The following is a 21,029-nucleotide window of genomic DNA, read 5'->3' on the forward strand; positions in this document are numbered from 1 at the left end:
TTTCAAAATTGTGTTGCAGATTCAATTTCCTACATGATGGCAAGAGCATGAGATATATGGAGGCCGTGGGAATGTGTTACATATATGTCTCTAGTGTCAACTTTTCTCTGTGAAGCTGATGTACTGAATTCTCAACTGGAAATGCTCGTTGACAACTTACAAATGATTTATGATAGATCTGTTTGGTACATATTTGCTTTTGGACTTTGCTCTACATAATTCTCCTAGTGGTTAAATCCAAATATCCAAACAAAAGGAGAGTCACCCTTGTTGGACAAAAGAGTCAGGGTAGTTTAAAAACAAACAAAAAAAAGTAAATTTCCTTTTCATGCTATACTCGTGTTTTTATACTTCCTTTTAGGTACATCAATTACAAATTCAAAGGAGTACACATTAGGGATAGTATGTATTAGCATTAGAACTTTGAAAATGTTAAAATCAAACTTAAATTCAAAACCACAGTCTCTGTCTCACAATCCTATCCAGGGAACAACATTTATTAAAAAGTATTTCTAAAACACATACTCATATTAAAAACATGTTATTCAAGAATCATATTCATAAATGCAATATTCAAAATTCATAAATCATTTAATTTGACTGCTCTTTGGAAAGAGAAAAGTCTGTTGATGAAGCGGTTCTGTGGAACATAGATCAGTTCACACCACCTTCTTCAGAAAATACATATTTAAATCATAAACTGATAGCATATGGTCTCCAAGTATAGCCGTGATTTGGGAGGAGCAAGCTGCACTCTAACAATTAGTCGACTCCTGATCAGATATGCCGTGTTACAATGACCAGGAGTTAGCTTTTTAAATTTTCAAATTTTTTATGTTGAGTCATACTACCTTTAATGTGTACTCCTTTGAATTAATGTAACCAAAACAGAAATATGAAAGCACGAGTATAGAACGAAAGTGAAATGAACTGTTGTTCAGTAAATACAAATAACTTCAAATTAAAATATTCAATTAGATACAGTAACCAATTTCAAGAGGCAACTGCAATTAACTAGGATTTTCTCTGTAGTGCAAACACCCGGATGCCTACAACTGCATCCAATGGATACCATTTGTATGTATGCAACAGGAATGTTGACCCGGGTTGCTCTTTACATTGTCTTTTGTCAGTTGCGGCAAGCATGACTCGGTGGTGAGGGGTCGCAAGGGGAGGGAGGGTATTAGAAAAAATATATAAATTTACCTTCGCCTCCGGTCCCGCTTCGTATCTCCTCTTTCTGCTCCTCACAGAAAGCAGGCAGCCTCCCACTCCTCCCCTAAGCTAATCACAGCGCTGCAATGGCAGCGTTGTAATTGGCTCGGATGCTGACCGCACAGGCGTCTATGGGGAGGCTGTTTTCTCCCTGCAGACTACATAGAGAAAACGGGAGAGTGCCTGGACTGGTTTGGTCAGCCATGGGGCCGACCAAATAGTCAGCGCCCACAACAGTGGGCAAGCCGCTCCTCCCCTACCTGGAGCAGGACCTCCCACCAGCCTGCCCCCAACCAAACCCTTCTGCTTTCTCGCACTGCAATTGTATTAAATATCCAAAAGTGTGAACCATTGAATGTACATGCCACAAGGTACAAATCGGGGTCAAACAGAGGTCTAAGAATGCTTGCAATCTAGAGCCATTAAAACACAGGGAAGACTACGCAAAAATAAGTTGGATTCCTACAATGGGTCTGCCAAACACCTGCATGTTTCTGGTCATTCAACTACTTAGGTAAGCATTGCATTCCACATCATTCTCCTGTGAGCAGAAACTTAAGCCGTAGTGTGTCAGTAAATACATATGTTCCTACATTTGCATTTTGAGAATAACAATCATAAATTTGCACTTGTAAATTAAGGTATTTGTCAGAGCTCAACTTATTAAAAAAAAAAAGTGTCAGGGTGCTTGCCTGGAGGCCATTGCAGCTGGCACCAACCAGTGCCATAGCCAGCACTGCCAATGATAGCACCAACACAACTTCTACCCATCACACTCCTACACGCGTGACAATTCAGACTTTTAAAATACAGTAAAAATGACTAATACATGTCTGTTAAAGATGTAATGCTGTTTAGATTGTATGAAGCAAGTTGTGTTTGGGTTAGAAACGCGCAATGATGTTATGCAATAGGGTGAAACTGTTAGTAATTCACCAGTCTCACATTGCAAGCATGCGGGTGCTAGGCAGGCGAGCCTATAAACCACATCAAGGATAAGTGGAAGCAATTTAATGTCCCACAACTATCCGTCACTATTTTTTTAATATTGACTGAGAGTCCTGAAAATAAAAACCATAACTTGTGGAAAGGAATCTCGAGACAATGTTCTCTTTATTTTCTCCTCACGCTGACACACACACAGCCACAAGATCACTATGTCACAAAAAACAGCTACGATGAAATCAGGATTCGTAGCACACCCTGGAAGCACTTTGCATCCTGGGTCGGAACCCAATGATCAAGCATGCCACCTACTAGGTAGGTGAGTGAGTGTTCTTTTAAAAACACCTTGTGTTTTCAAAATCAATGATACTTTGGACATCAATAAAGGAAGGTCATGGAAAAGGGCATCAAATATATAAGTAAGAGATATGTTCCATTTTTGCTGAACATAATGAGTCTATAAATGTTTTAATATTCTATTCATCACTCAAACTGATGGAATTGTGGTCTTGCAAGTTCAATTTAATACGCAATACACTAAAGCAATACTGAATGTCTATCTACAACACATATGAGGGTGAGGCATGTTCAGCAGGCCCTAAACTCCAGCAGAAGACAGACATACAAAACAGAGTCTGGGGTTAAATTATAGCCAGTACAGTTCTGTCTTCAGCTGCCTTCTCTTTACACTTCCAAATAATGCATCAATTCCTTATATATGGTGCCAGGAGAGCTGTAGTTTCCTTATGTTGTGCTCCATGTTAAGGTCTGTTCTGCAGTGCTAAAGACAATTTGTGCCGCAAACCGCATGCTTCATTTATAATGTAGTCCTTTCTCTATCTCTGGTACATGGCTTCCAGAGTGCAGCTTTTAGCACATAAGAATGTTCTTGGTACTGAGAAAATGATTTATATATAGCACCAACAATGGAAAACAGCTATCACCAATAGAAAATTAAACATAAGCAGGGCCATAGCAATGGGGCGGGGGGAGCAGGCCAACCCATAGTATAGTCTGGCCCTCCTAAATCTAAGGCCTCCCACCACTAGGAATATTATCCCCTGTGCCAGTTCCCCAATCCACCTCAGGGACCCAACGCACCACTGGAGCTAGCTCATAAACCTGAACCCCCTGGCGAATGTCAACCCCCTCTTTAAAGTCAGGCGCCAAATCTCAGGAGGGGGGGTGTCCTTCTACCTCAGCACTAGACATCACATTTCTGCTGCCACCATCTGAGCTGGGATCCGCTTTAGCTCCAACTCTCTCATTCTCATCTCATGAGCATCAATCATTTCTCACTCCTCCTGCTTTAACTGGATCTTTACATATGCTCTAGCCCCTTTTGAGACAGGCATGGAGTGGGAATACTACTGCCAACTCAGAGGGAGCTCTTCCACCTGTCTGGCCCGCAGTCGCACAGGCAATGCTAGTTCCTCCAACCATTCCAGGTGCAGACTTTGTTCCTCCCCAGCGTCACTCCCATCCTATGTGTGCCTAACAGCCTCCCCGGTTGTCAACCAGGCCCCTGGGCCCTTTTGCAGCTCCTCCATTCCAGTGAGGTCTTTAAAGAACACCTGGCACCCCTAAAGAAGATTTTGAGCTGAGACACCAACCTCTCCTGCTCCAACACTAACTCTGCAGGTACTGCTGATGTTTCACCAGATCAAAACATGATTGTGGATCAACTCAAGAGTTATCAAAAAAACAGGAGAAAATCAAATGCAGTATATGGTTGAGGGTCAGCTGCATCACCTTGTAGTGTAGTTCCTATTATCCCAATAGGCTCTGCGCATTGGAATAATATCTTCAATAGTATAGACCTAGGGCAGAGGTTACCTAGGTCTTCTACCGACGATATTAGACTTAAAGTTTTGTGTTTGCCAGCTAGCTCAGAGTTCACTAGAAACTTTCTCGAATAGGCAAGGAGGATTTTAACCTCCCTGGATAGACAAGAAGGGATTTAGTTTCTGACAACCATAGAACATGACAACTTTGCTCTCCCCTAATCAAGAGTGTATCTCTAGAGTCGTGTGAAAACAATAGACAACTTATTTTACTCAGTCAGTACGTGCATTCTTAGTTTCACCAGTTTGTAGAGAAATAAGAGATGGGCGTGGTTCAATAAAAGATGTTATTTATTGATCAGTCTCTTTTCTCATACAAGAGAAATGAATCGCTATTATTGCAATACTTGTAGTTAAGTAAAGTGCATACAGTAGAGACAGAATTATAAAATAATACTGTAAAAGCATTGATATGGTTTCTGAGCCATATGATACTTTAAAATGGATAAAATAGATACATACATATATACATTTGACTAATCGTACTCAACTGGTGCTTCTAACCACGCCTACCCCAATGTACCTGACCTAAGCCTAATACGTGGGCGGGAGTAGATAAGTAGCAGTTTAAGTTAAGTTTGTTTTGCCAAGGGACTGACTCGAGAATTCTCTGCAAGGGGTTATTCAGTTCTGTACCTGAGATCTAGAATGATGGAGGGCTGGTATCTCTTATCCCAGGTCTTGATATTCCAGCTGCCTGCGAGGGCTGCTTGGAAGCGCCGGAGCTGGATTTCTCGGCAGGAGAAAGGCAGCGTCTCGTTCTCAGCGCGTCAGGAAGGCGGGGCAGCGTCTGTGGGCTTCGCTCTCTGCTGGGCTCCTCAGCACGTCTCGCTGCTCCGATCTCGTCACCACCGCATGTGTTTGCTTAAGGCAATGTCGGTAATATTTATACCTGAAAGGTGCCGAGATTGACGTAAGGATGGACATATATACGTCAATAAGGATGTCATATGAACGGGCTCGTTCGCACATTCTTTTGCTGAAGTTCTCGGTGAAATCAAAACAATGGCTATGGGAATTTCCCAGGTCGCTGTAGGTTTGATTTGTTTTGAGAACTCTGTATGCCTTATCAGGGGCTGGAGGAATATCGCTTGTCTAATTAGATGGCATGCGTTATGACCTAATCAGATAACGCGCTTCTGTGCCGTGGTGTGGCTTAATCAGATAACGGTTTTTGCACCGTTGGATGGCTGCTAGTTAATTATTAACCAAACCAGGGTCAGGAATAGGAGAATCGATACAGTACCTATAGGAATACATCACACCCACTCCACGTAGACTATGTCCATATTTACAAATCTAGGCATAGTGAATATCAGTAGCATTTGTGTATACCGTACCACCCCAAAAATACATTTATATGCATTCCGGAAATTGGATTTTATAGAATATATGAAACACAATCACATATACTGTCACGTATACTATATGCACAAGCTGTCTAATAATGCTAAACATATAACGCATATTTCTAAATTCAGCATCAATAAACGCGAAAATTACACATGAAATGGCTCTAAATACAGAAGAAAAAAAAATGCGAGACCATTTCATCACAATCATAAATTTATGTAAAACAGTGCTAGCATAGCGAATGTCTTGTGACTACCTAAAAATAGAAATTTAGTTCTCTAAGAATAACGTCTACTTTAAGCAGAAGATAAGTGTCCCAAAAATCGTAAATATTTTGGAATTGGGGAAAAGTTCTTTTCTTTAAAAAGTTGAAGGCCAAATTCAGCATGTAGGGAACTCCGAGTGCCAATTTGCTCAAAGTTATTCCTGCTGTTCTGGTGAAAACATCATATCATTTAGACTGTTGAAAAAACTGTCAACAGCTTCTTGCGTAAGTTCCACTAATTCGGAAAAAGTTGTTACCATGCATTCATGAGCTTGAGCATGATTGCCTCCATTGATGTTTTGATCAGCATAGCTGACTGAAGGTCATACCTGATCAATGCTGCTTTCATCTTGTACTTCACTACCCCTCAATCGTAGTGGTGAAGACTCCACGAATGCCGTCATCAGGATTGGTAGCCGCTGGGGACAGCACAATGCATGAGCCGTTACCGGACCCAACAAGGTATCTGCGTCCATTGGCACATCCGATTGTAGTGCCAGACAGGTGTCCAACACGCATTCTTCGTCGCATAGCAAGCATCTTAATACAGGCATAACACAACTTTGCCACATTGGTCTAAATGAAAGAAACCAAGTCATGTTCAGGTCTCTAAGCCGGGATAGTCCAAGGATTTTAGTTACCCCGTCCCGGTAGCCAATGGCTAGGATCATTTCTTCCCTTGTCGCAGGTGTTTTGTCTGTGACATGGTTTGCCATAGCAAAATAACAGGATCAAAAATAGAATACCCGCTACTAGTCCTAAAAGGAGAGGAAGTCCGCCAAAAATGGAATGGACAAAGTCTGGAAAAATACCCAGGATGGCTTTGAATGGAGTTAAAGCACCCGAAAACACTGCTTTAAATACACTGGAGATACCAGTGGTATCAGAAATATTTAAGATTTCGTTCAGTATTTCTGCGAAATGTATGGGGGAATTAGTTGATAACAATGAATGAATCTCTTCTGTTGTCCTTGCAACTTGGAGATCATACGTTTCTTTTGATGACGTGAGCCTCGTCGGCGTCTGTAGGAGCACAGTCTTCATTCTGCTTAAAGTATCTATTCTAATAGAAGCAATTTTCAAATCGGGCCATAACCTTGCCTCCCTGTCTGCAGAGTCGCTGGGGAACAATACATGTTCACAGCACATGACCTTCCTAGTCACATTTATGAGATAAGGTTTTCCGGGCAGCAAACTACAACATCTGCGATCTACAATTAGAATGTAACTCCCGTTCGAGAGTCTCCTAAAGAATGGTTCTATTCGTGTTGCAGGTGTGCCTAGCTGGTAACATGAAAGGTTATTTGAAGTCCCTTCACAGGCTCCGTGCAAACTAATACCCTGACACAGAAGTGTACCGCTCAGTGATCTTGCACAATTATCGCCACTGAGAAACACTTTCTGGCCTTTATTGCTGACACATTCGTGTGTATAGGGCAAGTTCCATATTGACTTAATGTATCCTTTACCCAACCTTTCATACTGGCCTGCCGGTATATATTTTTGGCAGAATTGAAACTGGAAAGTAGTTATCGGAATATTTATTATTCCATGTATTATCCATTCAATGACAGGTCGTTCTGACATTATCAATGGTAATCTCTCAAGTTTTTCAATGCTCAGAATTGTATAGTCAGCACCCTTCTGTGCCAAACTGATTTGTTTATCAGTGAGATTAAAGATATTAAATAATGACGTTGTGTTGATTAAACGCCAAGGCACATAGCCAGAACGCAAATTTTGTAACGTCCAGCCAAGCTGTACAATAGAACGCAATTGGGACTGACCGTGTTGTAACATCAGTAAGTCTTGCGATAATATATCGATTGCTGAAGACACAATGCTGTCCAGAGAATATATTCTGGAGGACAGAGTCATTAACCCATTGTCCACCACAGAAAGCGATTTTTCCAAATTAATACGGTCAATTTCCCGTATTTTTTCTGCTGTCTCAATTTGAGTTACTTTCCAAACTTCGTTATAAGCTGCATATATGGAGGCCGTTATGAAACGTTTTTGACGCTGTTTGCGTGGTCCCAATATGAAATCACGCAAGTCAGCACCTTCTGTAAGTAAAGTTAGGTGTTGCTTAATTTCAGCCAGTGTGGACGTTTGTAGCCATTGAAGGCAGAGCTTGCCCACGCTGTAGGTTGTTACTATCCCTGGATGTTGTCTTTGGGAATATCTAGGGTCTGGCCTAGTCAATGTGAACCCCTGTTATTTGTTCAGGAATCTGTCTTGACAGTTATTTGTATCTGTGGGCCAGATCAACCATTTTTTCTATTCAGGATGTGTTCTGTTTTGGTTTAATATATGGTTTACGTCTATCTCAACATCTATAGAGCTATTACTGTTCACTGTTGGCTTTGGAATAGACGGTTTGTTCAAATCTTTGATTTTGGCTAAGCCAAGACAGGTAGTTTGTTGAATAGTGTCGTTCAAAAATATAATTTGTTCTGGGATCATGCAGGCTCTAAACAATGATTCTATACCTTGTACTTGCCAATCTCTTGTACCCCAAACAGTTTTTGCTTCAATATTATTGTTCCAGAAATCAAACCCAAATGTATTCATTTGTTCAAAGAATGAATCGGAATATATCAATTTTGTGTTTGTAAGCATGGTCTTCATACCTGTCTTATTTGACAATTTGAAATAAAATGTTTCTGCATTACTCGTGTTAAACCCTGAAAAGTATGAATATTTATCATAAAATGTTTTTGAGCTATCTTTTGGAGGAGTAGCACAATGTTCCCATTGGTTATAATTTAAAACATTTCTAGGTTGAGCAGATTTATGTAGATAATGGTTACCATAATGGTTGTAGCAGAACATCTGATCATAATTAGACGAACCCTGCAAATAATCATGTTCTGTGAATTTAGCAGACATAACAAGATCAGACATCATATCATTGATACTTTCAAAGTCCCAATCATCTGCAAATGAGCTTGGTTTTACAAAGTCACTCAATGAGATCTTGAATTGGTGTGGATACTTCAGGATTTCAACAGGACCATAGATTTCATAATCAGTTTTGTCCCATGCTACACCGCCTGGTATAGGATTGGCTGTGAAGTTTACTGAAGAAAGTTCTCTTTTCTCGATGTGTGAAGATGTGTGTGGTTTAAGGACCAAGTTGATTTTCTGGCTTGCTGTGTCCATTTTAGCATATTTCCCCTCAATGAAATGTCCCAAACATAGTACTAGGATGAGCCAAAGAATGAGGATAAATGCACCGAAGGCCACCCAAAATTCAATCCATGGAGAGATCAGATAGGTTTGTTTCAGCTGTTGAAAAAGTTCCTTAGCTTTGTCTTTAAAAGTTTTTGTTGATGGCTGTTTCTTTGCTTCACTCAGGTCTTCAGATGAATCATCGAAGTTGATGAAGTAGCCGGATGCTGTTCTGTCAATTGTTCCAATTGTTTTTGGTATTTGTTTTGTTTCATTAGCAAAGTCTGCAGTTACATCATCATAGGTTGTTATTTCTTGATGAAAAGTTTTAATTTGGGTTTTAAGAGGTTCAAGTTCCATTGCTTTGTTGCATAGTCCTTGTTGATTCACTGTAGATTTCCCAAATGTGATCAGTCTTCCATTTTGAGCCTCTGTATTCGTAGCAAACATTGGTGTTCTGCTACTTCTTGGGAGTCCACTTGGCCTACTGTTTGTTATCGGCCACATGATTGTGGTTTAACCAGGTCGATGGATACAACTCGGTTCTCCTTTTTACCAGCAAGGGGCGGTAGTACTACTGATCTTGTCCCGTTGACAGACAAGACAGGAACTGCTTTTCTGTAAGAAGGCCCAAATTCCTTCTTTACCGCGATCTTTTCTCTGACTAGATCCCCGACTTTTGGAATCCAGACAGGCCTTGCTGGGACAGGTGGTTTCTCTTCAGTGGTTGTTGGCTGTTGTTTTAGTTTTATGTTGCTCAGGTCTTTTCTTGTTTCATTTAAGTCCTGCAAAATAGCCAAACTATCTTTGATATCAAAGCTTTTGTCTTTAACCACTGAAGTCTGACTATCAAGATCTTGGATTATCATTCTAGTCCCGAACAATAGTTCGTACAGACTGAACCCTTTCAGAGAATTCCTTGGCAGGTTATTTAGACTACGTTGGACACTTATTAGATGTTTGACCCACCCAGCTCCCGAACCTAATACCTTTGCTGTTATAGATTGCTTTATGTCACGTTTTTTTCTTTCTACGATTCCGTTTCCCTCGGGATGAAATGGACAAGAGTACCGCAATGCAATGCCCATGCTGGTCATGGCCTCCTTATAAGCCCGCGAGCTAAAAGCAGGACCCTGGTCAGAATGTAGCATGCCAATTGCGTATGTGCCGATAAAGACTCGCAAATCTTTTATAACAGTTCTGGCGTCAGCCGATCGCTGGGGCCACATCCATATGAATCTCGTGCATGAATCCACTGCGACCAAGATATATTTATAGTTACCATCCCTTTGTAAGGGACCACAGTGGTCCAGGTAAACACATGCTAATGGTTTATCTGAGATTAGAAGGGGCGTCTGTGCTGGTCGTTTCACTGTTGATACTTTCATTCGTTGACATGTTTCACATTCTAGAACATAGTTCCTTGTTTGTCTTCTCATTTGTGGCCACCAATATCTCTTTTTTAATAATGATACTGTGGCTGAAACGCCAGCATGTACAGAAGCGAGTCCTTCGTGTGCCGCTATAATGAGCCCTAACCTATGTTCCATGTTTGGAATTGCCCTATCCCCCACTCCAGGGATTCGAGCAAATGGAACATTATTTGCATCAGTTATGTATGAGTACTTTACTGGAAAGCCTTTCGGGAGTGTTTCTATCGCATCTTTTTCTGTAGCGCTGACAGCCTGTAATATTTCGCTGTCTATTTTTGTTTTTGACCGAGTGATAGCAGCTACGGAAGCCGTTTGCACTGCTGCCTTCGCTGCTTCGTCAGCCAATGAATTCCCTGCAACGTGAACGCCATCACGTTGATGACTCAGTGTATGTATCACGTGAGTCTTTTGTAGTTCTTTTTGAAAAAGAACTATTTGTTCCCAAAGCATTTTATGTTTGATTGTGCCACCTTTTGCATCTTTAAAACCATTCTGAACCCAGATCTACAAGTATTCATTGTAAGATTGGACGCAGTAGTACGAATCGCACACAATAAGTGTGGGGAATTCTCGATCTGTATTTTCAAGTGCCATCTTGAATGCCAGTAGTTCTGCTCTTTGAGCTGTACAGTCTCCTAGAGATTGCGTTTTAGTGACCACAGGTTCAAATTTTCCTTCGTGCCAGCGACCTTTAACAATCGCGCACGCAGCACTGTAGGCTTGCTTACCCCCCACTGCGGGTTGTGCTGATCCGTCTGTATATATTATACAGCCGTAGTCTTCTAGAGGCAGAATTTCGGTCGGCGGAGGACATTCGAATTCATATTGGAGAAATTCTTGTGTTTTGTAAATTGGGATCAAATTCGTATACCACGTCTGTTGCAGCAAGAGAGTTAGCCCACTGTATCCATCTTGGATGGAGTGCTTTAGCATTCAGAATGCTTGCCTTGGTTACCGCCTCTAGAGCTGGTATCGGTGTCACGATGATTATTCGTTTACCCTGTGCTAGGGCCCGCTCCTTTGCTACAGCAGTCTGTACCGCGGTCAGAATTTTTTCCGTTGGGCTAAATTTCATTTCAGCTTTTGTGTACAAATGTGATTTGTATGCTATTGGTACCTTCTCTCCCTCATTAGAGGTCAGGTATGTGAATCCGCATCTTCCTGGGATGACTCGAATCACAAGGTTTCGTGTGTTGTCACGTGTTTGTAATTTTGTTTTAACTAACATATCTGTTTGTAAAGATCTCAAAATTTCTGTGTGTTTTTGAGTCCAATTGATTCTTTTAAAATCTGGTTTTATTAGATCATAGAGAGGTTTAATTCTCTCTGCATAATTTTTAATGTAAGTTCTTCCGAAATTCAGGAAGCCTAGAATTGATTGTAGGTTTTTTAGTGTTTTGGGTGCTTGGATTACAGCACATTTCTCTAGGAAATTGTCAGCCAGGCTTTTGCCTTCACTTGATAGTTCATATCCTAAAAACAGGACTGTTAGATGGGCAATTCTTGACTTTTTAAAGTTGAATTTGTAACCCTCTGCTGCGAACCCAAGTATTATGGTGTTCACTCTCTTCAAGTGAGTATCCAAGTCATCGTCTGTTAGATAGATGTCGTCGACATAAGATAATGCCTCGTCATCATATGTTTGTAGTAATTCTGTTACTCTCGCTGAGAATAATCCTGGGCTGTTCTTGAACCCCTGGGGCAAACGACAGAAATTCTTTTGCGTGCCATTTATTGAGAACGCCGTCAAATATCTGCTCTCTGGTGCTATATTTTGACAAAAGAAACGATTAGAAATGTCTAAGGTTGTTTTGTATTTTTTGCGCACTATGTTATTCATTAGTGCAGCACTGTGCGAGTTTTGTACTGCAAATGTTTTGCAACATGAGTTAAGGTGTCTGTAGTCCAAAACAAGACGATATGAATTGTCTGGCTTGGAGACAGGAAACAAAGGGTTGTTCATTTGTGAGGTGCAAGTTTCAATCACCCCCTGGTATTCAAGTGGATCTAGGATCTCTTTTACCTGTTTTTTAGCTTCTTGCTTAATCGGGTACTGCCTCTGGGCAGTAGGTTGTGATTTTAACTGGATTTTGTGAGGAGGAGAGTCCTCATCCCATCCCACATGATTTTTATATAAGGCAGGGGCTTGAGCTACTGCCCACTTTCTTGCAAGTGTATATTTTTTATGAATTGGAATATGGTTTGAGAAGGCAGGCATAATTATTTCTTCGCCATGTGGGCACTCCCTGACAAACTCTGGAGGCCAGTCTTGTTCAGCTAGAAGGATGTCATAGCCCTTGGACAAATTATCCCAAAATAGTCCCCTTATTTTTCTAGTCTTATCCCCCTCTATACGCAATGTTATTTCATATATTTTATGAGGTTTGCTAACTCTGGTATCTGCAGTTTCCACCTGAATGTATTCATTCGTGTCCACTGTCTCCAGATGATTCATAAGGACTTTGCGAGCTATGCTCACTTCTGCTGCGCTGTCTACCATTGTCTGAGCCCATTCTCCGTTTTTCAGCTGTGTCCTCAGTATTCTCGGCATTGTTGATTACTTTAATACTGGCTACCTTCTTTTTTGGAAATTGTAATTTTTTATTCAGATGAGCAGGTTCTTTGTCTTTGGACTTGACGTGCTCTTTCCTTTGTTCTGATCGTCCTCTTCTTTCCGATTTCTGCGAGGAAGTCTGAAAAGATTGAGAGGGACGTGTATCAATATCTTGATATCTATCAGGTTTCTTTATATTATCCCTATTTCTAAGGTTGTATTTTTTCACAGAGGGCTCCCGTTGGGGAGACTTGCGTCCTTGGTCGGGAGATCTTTCTCTCTGCCAAGGAGACCTTCCTCTGGACTGGAATCTTTTTTCTTTAGGATTGGATTGTTTATTTCCATCCCAGCTCTTTTTTTGATTGTTTAAATTATTTTTTATAAATACCTTTTCAGGACTTTCAACTAGTTGGGGTTTCACTGGTATTCCACCCAAACTATCTCTTCCTAGTTCTTCATAGGATTTTTCTATGATTCTGGCAATTTCAGATGGTTGGTCTGCTATATTTGTCTCTTTTAACCTCTGGCGAATCGCCACATTTGCTGCTTCTCCCTTTATGTTGGCTAATAATATTGCCGAGACCTGCTTGAAATCTTTCAGTAATTTCATACCGAGAGTTAAGGCGGGTTCTGGACCGTATTCATCTTGAATCTGTTTTAGCACATCTGGTATTACTGACATGGATGGTACACCATGTGTTTTTGTGTAAATGGAAGCAAAGACTGTTCCCCAAGTGTCACAGTCCTCCACATGTGGTGCAATTCCCCTTGGAAGACAGATAGTCAGAATCCTATGTTTCTCAACAGGGGTGGTATCTGGAAACACTGCCTCTATTTGAGTTATTTTTTGTGCTAGCCAGAAAGGAATTTGTTCCCGTTTTGCGGGTACTTTACCTAGACAGGACTGTATGTTCTGTGGTGTAATTTTATTTGTGTTCCCCTGATGACTGGTCAGCTGTGGAATTTTAATTGCTGGTTGGATTGTTGAAGTCCGCATTACATATTGGACTAATTGTCTATGTATTTTTATTAATTGTTTTAGCTGTGTTAAAAGCTCTGGTGCAGGCATTTCTTCAATGTCTGGATGTGGTGTATATCCGGTTAGGACCGGCCACGTTGCTCCTGGTCTACCTAGTAGACCGAGCCTGGTGATGTGATTATTATGTTTTAGGGCGCCATTAAACAAGGGCAGATGCTCTTGGAATTTGAGTGGTATTTCCACTTCCTCGAAAGGAGTGTACTCATTAGGAGGTTCCTCTATTTTGTAATAGTGGAAGTCCTTTGTTACAGCGTTTGCTGCTGGAAAGTTTATCCATGAATAGAATACCTCTGTCTGCCGATATTCGTGTGCCTCAATTACGAATATGACTGTACCACCTCTTGGTGTCAGTCCATTTTCTATAAGTTTTAAAGTTATAGATTTTCTTATGTTGACCGGGATGAGTATTATATCCGGGTCATTTGAGTATTATCAGCTGCTATTAGTTCAGCTGCTAGTCTAGCTGTCTCTCTTTCTTCTTCAGTGTCTGACATTTTATTGTCAAGAAGATTATTTTATTTATTTGCAGATCAGGTTTCTATGGAAACAAAAATTAGATGCACAATATTTTGGAACAGTGTATCCTTCAACGTTGAATAAACCAAGAACCATACATAGGAGTCTCCTCCTGCGAGGTTTGGCGGATATGACCTTTCACCCACTCCAGACGTCTTTGGAGTATTATGGGAAAAAAGGGGTCTGTGTGAAAAAGCACGACTGAGTTACTCTAATGTCTTGCGTTAGTTTTATCGCCTATCCAAACGTTGGGCGCCATGTAGTGTAGTTCCTATTATCCCAATAGGCTCTGCGCATTGGAATAATATCTTCAATAGTATAGACCTAGGGCAGAGGTTAACTAGGTCTTCTACCGACGATATTAGACTTAAAGTTTTGTGTTTGCCAGCTAGCTCAGAGTTCACTAGAAACTTTCTCGAATAGGCAAGGAGGATTTTAACCTCCCTGGATAGACAAGAAGGGATTTAGTTTCTGACAACCATAGAACATGACAACTTTGCTCTACCCTAATCAAGAGTGTATCTCTAGAGTCGTGTGAAAACAATAGACAACTTATTTTACTCAGTCAGTACGTGCATTCTTAGTTTCACCAGTTTGTAGAGAAATAAGAGATGGGCGTGGTTCAATAAAAGATGTTATTTATTGATCAGTCTCTTTTCTCATACAAGAGAAATGAATCGCTATTATTGCAATACTTGTAGTTAAGTAAAGTGCATACAGTAGAGACAGAATTATAAAATAATACTGTAAAAGCATTGATATGGTTTCTGAGCCATATGATACTTTAAAATGGATAAAATAGATACATACATATATACATTTGACTAATCGTACTCAACTGGTGCTTCTAACCACGCCTACCCCAATGTACCTGACCTAAGCCTAATACGTGGGCGGGAGTAGATAAGTAGCAGTTTAAGTTAAGTTTGTTTTGCCAAGGGACTGACTCGAGAATTCTCTGCAAGGGGTTATTCAGTTCTGTACCTGAGATCTAGAATGATGGAGGGCTGGTATCTCTTATCCCAGGTCTTGATATTCCAGCTGCCTGCGAGGGCTGCTTGGAAGCGCCGGAGCTGGATTTCTCGGCAGGAGAAAGGCAGCGTCTCGTTCTCAGCGCGTCAGGAAGGCGGGGCAGCGTCTGTGGGCTTCGCTCTCTGCTGGGCTCCTCAGCACGTCTCGCTGCTCCGATCTCGTCACCACCGCATGTGTTTGCTTAAGGCAATGTCGGTAATATTTATACCTGAAAGGTGCCGAGATTGACGTAAGGATGGACATATATACGTCAATAAGGATGTCATATGAACGGGCTCGTTCGCACATTCTTTTGCTGAAGTTCTCGGTGAAATCAAAACAATGGCTATGGGAATTTCCCAGGTCGCTGTAGGTTTGATTTGTTTTGAGAACTCCGTATGCCTCATCAGGGGCTGGAGGAATATCGCTTGTCTAATTAGATGGCATGCGTTATGACCTAATCAGATAACGCACTTCTGTGCCGTGGTGTGGCTTAATCAGATAACGGTTTTTGCACCGTTGGATGGCTGCTAGTTAATTATTAACCAAACCAGGGTCAGGAATAGGGGATTCGATACAGTACCTATAGGAATACATCACAACCTTTCCCCACCCTAGCAGGGAGCACTCGAGTAACGTTTGCCCACTCATGGCTGTCAGCGGGCCTCAGGGATGGGGCCGCAGTGCAGGAAGATGAGCTGGACTTCACATGCTCCCCGGAGCACTGTCATTTTGGCAGCTCCGTGTTGCCATGCCAGTGACTTCGGAAGGGGTGTCCACCTTGGTGAGATGCCCAGCGCACAGATGCAGGTGGGCCTGCCTCCTGGAAAACAGCAGTGCTGGACTTGGGGTTTTACCAAAGGGCAACTTTACTCCTCCCTTGTGGCAAGAGATAACAGGCAGAGGACCCAACCAGCCAAGTACAGGGTAACCAGCAATCCCGCCTGGCAGCCTGCCTCTCTCTCCTTCAGAATCTCCTCAGAATAAGAGAGAAATCAGTCACAGGCTGGAGAAGTGAAAAGCCAAGAGCTCAACACGTGCTTCCTTCTTTTTAAGGTAGAAAGAACAGTCCAGTCCTTTTTCGGCACAAGATAGAAGAAGCAACTGCAGGCCAACCCACCCCACACACATCAGAGGGCAATGCTCCTCACAAAGCCCTTCAGCACTTCTTTCACGCAGGTTCCTTTTGATCCAGCAAGGATATTTTGAAGTCTTTGATTTCCCTGAGACTTCTGACAGGAGGCATGCTCTACATCAAGCCCTTGGACATTCTCAAGCAGGCTGCCATAACAGGGCGAAAAGAGTCAGTTCTTTTTCTCTGCCCACAGATAGAAGCAGCTACTGCAGGCAAACCCACCCCTCACACATAAAATGCGAAGGGCTTCTCAATTAGCTCTTCAGCTCTTCTTCTTGGGAGGGTCCTTGTGTTTCCAGAAGTGATCTAAAGTTCTGGGATTTTAGATCTAATACTTATACCGCATTTTCTCATTGTAGTCTGTGTTTCAAGCTAGCTTCAGGTGCTAGTGAAAACTCCTCCCACCACTCTAAATGCAGAAAGCTCTATTCAGTCTGGCTATGAGTCACCCAGGAAAAGCAGGACACACCTCAATAACCATGGTGACTGTCTAGAGTGAAAGCACATCCCCAGCTCCTGTCACTCCAAACCCAGACAGTGAATGCACAAACAGGCAGAGGGGCACAGAATGGTAAGGCAAGAAAATGCCCACTTTCGAAAAGTGGCATCTTCAACCACACAATTAAAAAAACACCGATACTAAAAGTTTTGTTACTAAATTCTGAGTTCAGAGAGCCTAAATTCAATTTCTCCATCTTGTCCCAATGGAAATTTACACTTGGAAGATGTTACAAGGCAGCTCCCATGTTAACCAATAGGACACACAGCCTTTCAATAGTAAAAACAAAATGCGCAGTATTTCACTAGCAGGACATGTAAAACACAAAAGCAATTGTCCTTCCTTTCACATACACTGCACCCTGCCCATGGGGGTACCTTGGGCCTACCGGGGTGTCTTACATGTAAGCAAGGGAAGGTTAGGGCCTAGCACGTGGTTGCACTTGTCAGGTCAACATGACACTCAGACACTGCAGTGGGAGCTCTGAGACACATTGGCAGGGTGGATCATGTGGGTGGCACAACCAGTGCTGCAAGCTCACTAGGAGCATTTGATTTACAGGTCCTCGCACACTCAGTGCACTTTACTAGGGACCTACCAGTAAATTAAATATGCCAATCATGGATAACCAATCATAATCACAATTTACACAGATAGCATGTGCACTTTAGCACTGATCAGAAGTGGTAAAGTGCCAAGAGCCCTATAGCCAACCAAACAGGATGAGGAACTAGGAGGCAAAAGGGAAAGTGTTTGGGGATGAACCTGCACAAATGTCCAGGTCTATCAGTGTGCTCCATCTTATTTCCAAAGGAAATGATGGACAGAGCGTTGACAATACAAGCACTCACCCCCAGTCAACTGATCTGGGTTTAATCCATCACCATTCTTTAGCCCACTTGGCCACCCCAGTTCAGACATGGCCATATGCAAATCAGTCTGACCCTGTGCCTCATGGGAACAGTCCAGCCCGAACTGCCAAGCCATGCCTTCCCTGGACCGGAAACAAGCTTCCCAGGATCGGTTTCTGGCATTACAGCCGTCTTCAGTCGGGCTTGCTTGAATCCAGTGGCAAAGTGAGCAAGGGACTCCCGTCTGAGCATACCCTGCCAACTTATGGCGAACAAAGCAAAACCAAAGGAAATGATGGACGGAGCGTTGACAATACAAGCACTCACCCCCAGTCAACTGATCTGGGTTTAATCCATCACCATTCTTTAGCCCACTCTGCCACCACAGTTCAGACATGGCCATATGCAAATCAGTCTGACCCTGTGCCTCATGGGAACAGTCCAGCCCGAACTGCCAAGCCAGGCCTTTCCTGGACCGGAAAACAAGCTTCCCAGGACCGGTTTCTGGCATTGCAGCCATCTTCAGCCGGGCTTGCTTGAATCCAGTGGCAAAGTGAGCAAGGGACTCCCGTCTGAGCATACCCTGCCAACTTATGGCGAACAAAGCAAAACCAAAGGAAATGATGGACGGTGCCTTTACAATACAAGCACTCACCCCCAGTCAACTGATCTGGGTTTAATCCATCACCATTCTTTAGCACACTCTGCCACCCCAGTTCAGACATGGCCATATGCAAATCAGTCTGACCCTGTGCCTCATGGGAACAGTCCAGCCCGAACTGCCAAGCCATGCCTTCCCTGGACCGGAAACACGCTGCCCAGGACCGGTTTCTGGCATTGCAGCCATCTTCAGCCGGGCTTGCTTGAATCCAGTGGCAAAGTGAGCAAGGGACTCACGCCTGAGCATAACCTGCCAACTTATGGCGAACAAAGCAAAACCAAAGGAAATGATGGATGGAGCGTTGACAATACAAGCACTCACCCCCAGTCAACTGATCTGGGTTTAATCCATCACTATTCTTTAGTCCACTCTGCCACCCCAGTTCAGACATGGCCATATGCAAATCAGTCTGACCCTGTGCCTCATGGGAACAGTCCACCCCGAACTGCCAAGCCATGCCTTCCCTGGACCAGAAACAAGCTTCCCAGGACCGGTTTCTGGCATTGCAGCCGTCTTCAGCCGGGCTTGCTTGAATCCAGTGGCAAAGTGAGCAAGGGACTCACGTCTGAGCATACCCTGCCAACTTATGGCGAACAAAGCAAAACCAAAGGAAATGATGGACGGAGCGTTGACAATACAAGCACTCACCCCCAGTCAACTGATCTGGGTTTAATCCATCACCATTCTTTAGCTCACTCTGCCACCACAGTGCAGACATGGCCATATGCAAATCAGTCTGACCCTGTGCCTCATGGGAACAGTCCAGCACGAACTGCCAAGCCATGCCTTCCCTGGACTGGAAACATGCTTCCCAGGACCGGTTTCTGGCATTGCAGCCGTCTTCAGCCGGGCTTGCTTGAATGCAGTGGCAAAGTGAGCAAGGGACTCACGTCTGAACATACCCTGCCAACTTATGGCGAACAAAGCAAAACCAAAGGAAATGATGGACGGAGCGTTGACAATACAAGCACTCACCCCCAGTCAACTGATCTGGGTTTAATCCATCACCATTCTTTAGCCCAGTCTGCCACCCCAGTTCAGACATGGCCATATGCAAATCAGTCTGACCCTGTGCCTCATGGGAACAGTACAGCCCAAACTGCCAAGCCATGCCTTCCCTGGACCGGAAACAAGCTTCCCAGGACCGGTTTCTGGCATTGCAGCCGTCTTCAGCCGGGCTTGCTTGAATCCAGTGGCAAAGTGAGCAAGGGACTCCCGTCTGAGCATACCCTGCCAACTTATGGCGAACAAAGCAAAACCAAAGGAAATGATGGATGGAGCGTTGACAATACAAGCACTCACCCCCAGTCAACTGATCTGGGTTTAATCCATCACCATTCTTTAGCCCACTCTGCCACCCCAGTTCAGACATGGCCATATGCAAATCAGTCTGACCCTGTACCTCATGGGAACAGTCCAGCCCGAACTGCCAAGCCATGCCTTTCCTGGACCGGAAACAAGCTTCCCAGGACTGGTTTCTGGCATTGCAGCCGTCTTCAGCCGGGCTTGCTTGAATCCAGTGGCAAAGTGAGCAAGGGACTCACGTCTGAGCATACCCTGCCAACTTATGGCGAACAAAGCAAAACCAAAGGAAATGATGGACGGAGCGTTGACAATACAAGCACTCACCCCCAGTCAACTGATCTGGGTTTAATCTATCACCATTCTTTAGCCCACTCTGCCACCCCAGTTCAGACAAGGCCATATGCAAATCAGTCTGACCCTGTGCCTCATGGGAACAGTCCAGACCGAACTGCCAGCCATGCCTTCCCTGGACCGGAAACACGCTTCCCAGGACCGGTTTCTGGCATTGCAGCCGTCTTCAGCCGGGCTTGCTTGAATCCAGTGGCAAAGTGAGCAAGGGACTCACGTCTGAGCATACCCTGCCAACTTATGGCGAACAAAGCAAAACCAAAGGAAATGATGGACGGAGCGTTGACAATACAAGAACTCACCCCCAGTCAACTGATCTGGGTTTAATCCATCACCATTCTTTAGCCCACTCTGCCACTACAGTTCAGACATGGCCATATGCAAATCAGTCTGACCCTGTGCCTCATGGGAACAGTCCAGCCCGACTGACAAGCCATGCCTTCCCTGGACCGGAAACAAGCTTCCCAGGACCGGTTTCTGGCATTGCAGCCGTCTTCAGCCGGGCTGGCTTGAATCCAGTGGCAAAGTGAGCAAGGGACTCACGTCTGAACATACCCTACCAACTTATGGCGAACAAAGCAAAACCAAAGGAAATGATGGACGGAGCGTTGATAATACAAGCACTCACCCCCAGTCAACTGATCTGGGTTTAATCCATCACCATTCTTTAGCCCACTCTGCCACCCCAGTATAGACATGGCCATATGCAAATCAGTCTGACCCTGTGCCTCATGGGAACAGTCTAGCCCAAACTGCCATGCAATGCCTTCCTTGGACCGGAAACAAGCTTCCCAGGACCGGTTTCTGGCACTGCAGCTGTCTTCAGCCGGGCTTGCTTGAATCTAGTGGCAAAGTGAGCATGGGACTCACGTCTGAGCATA

General features: G+C 43.4%; 1 protein-coding gene across 1 annotated transcript in view; it reads right to left on the reverse strand.

Moving 5' to 3' along the window:
• SLC15A5 (solute carrier family 15 member 5) overlaps window positions 1-21,029 on the reverse strand; it is a 460,983-nt gene that overhangs the window by 236,575 nt on the left and 203,379 nt on the right. The window lies entirely within an intron of this gene.

Source organism: Lissotriton helveticus, chromosome 1_1 (genome assembly GCF_964261635.1).
Source record: "Lissotriton helveticus chromosome 1_1, aLisHel1.1, whole genome shotgun sequence".
In the NCBI taxonomy this organism is placed as follows: Eukaryota; Metazoa; Chordata; class Amphibia; order Caudata; family Salamandridae; genus Lissotriton; species Lissotriton helveticus.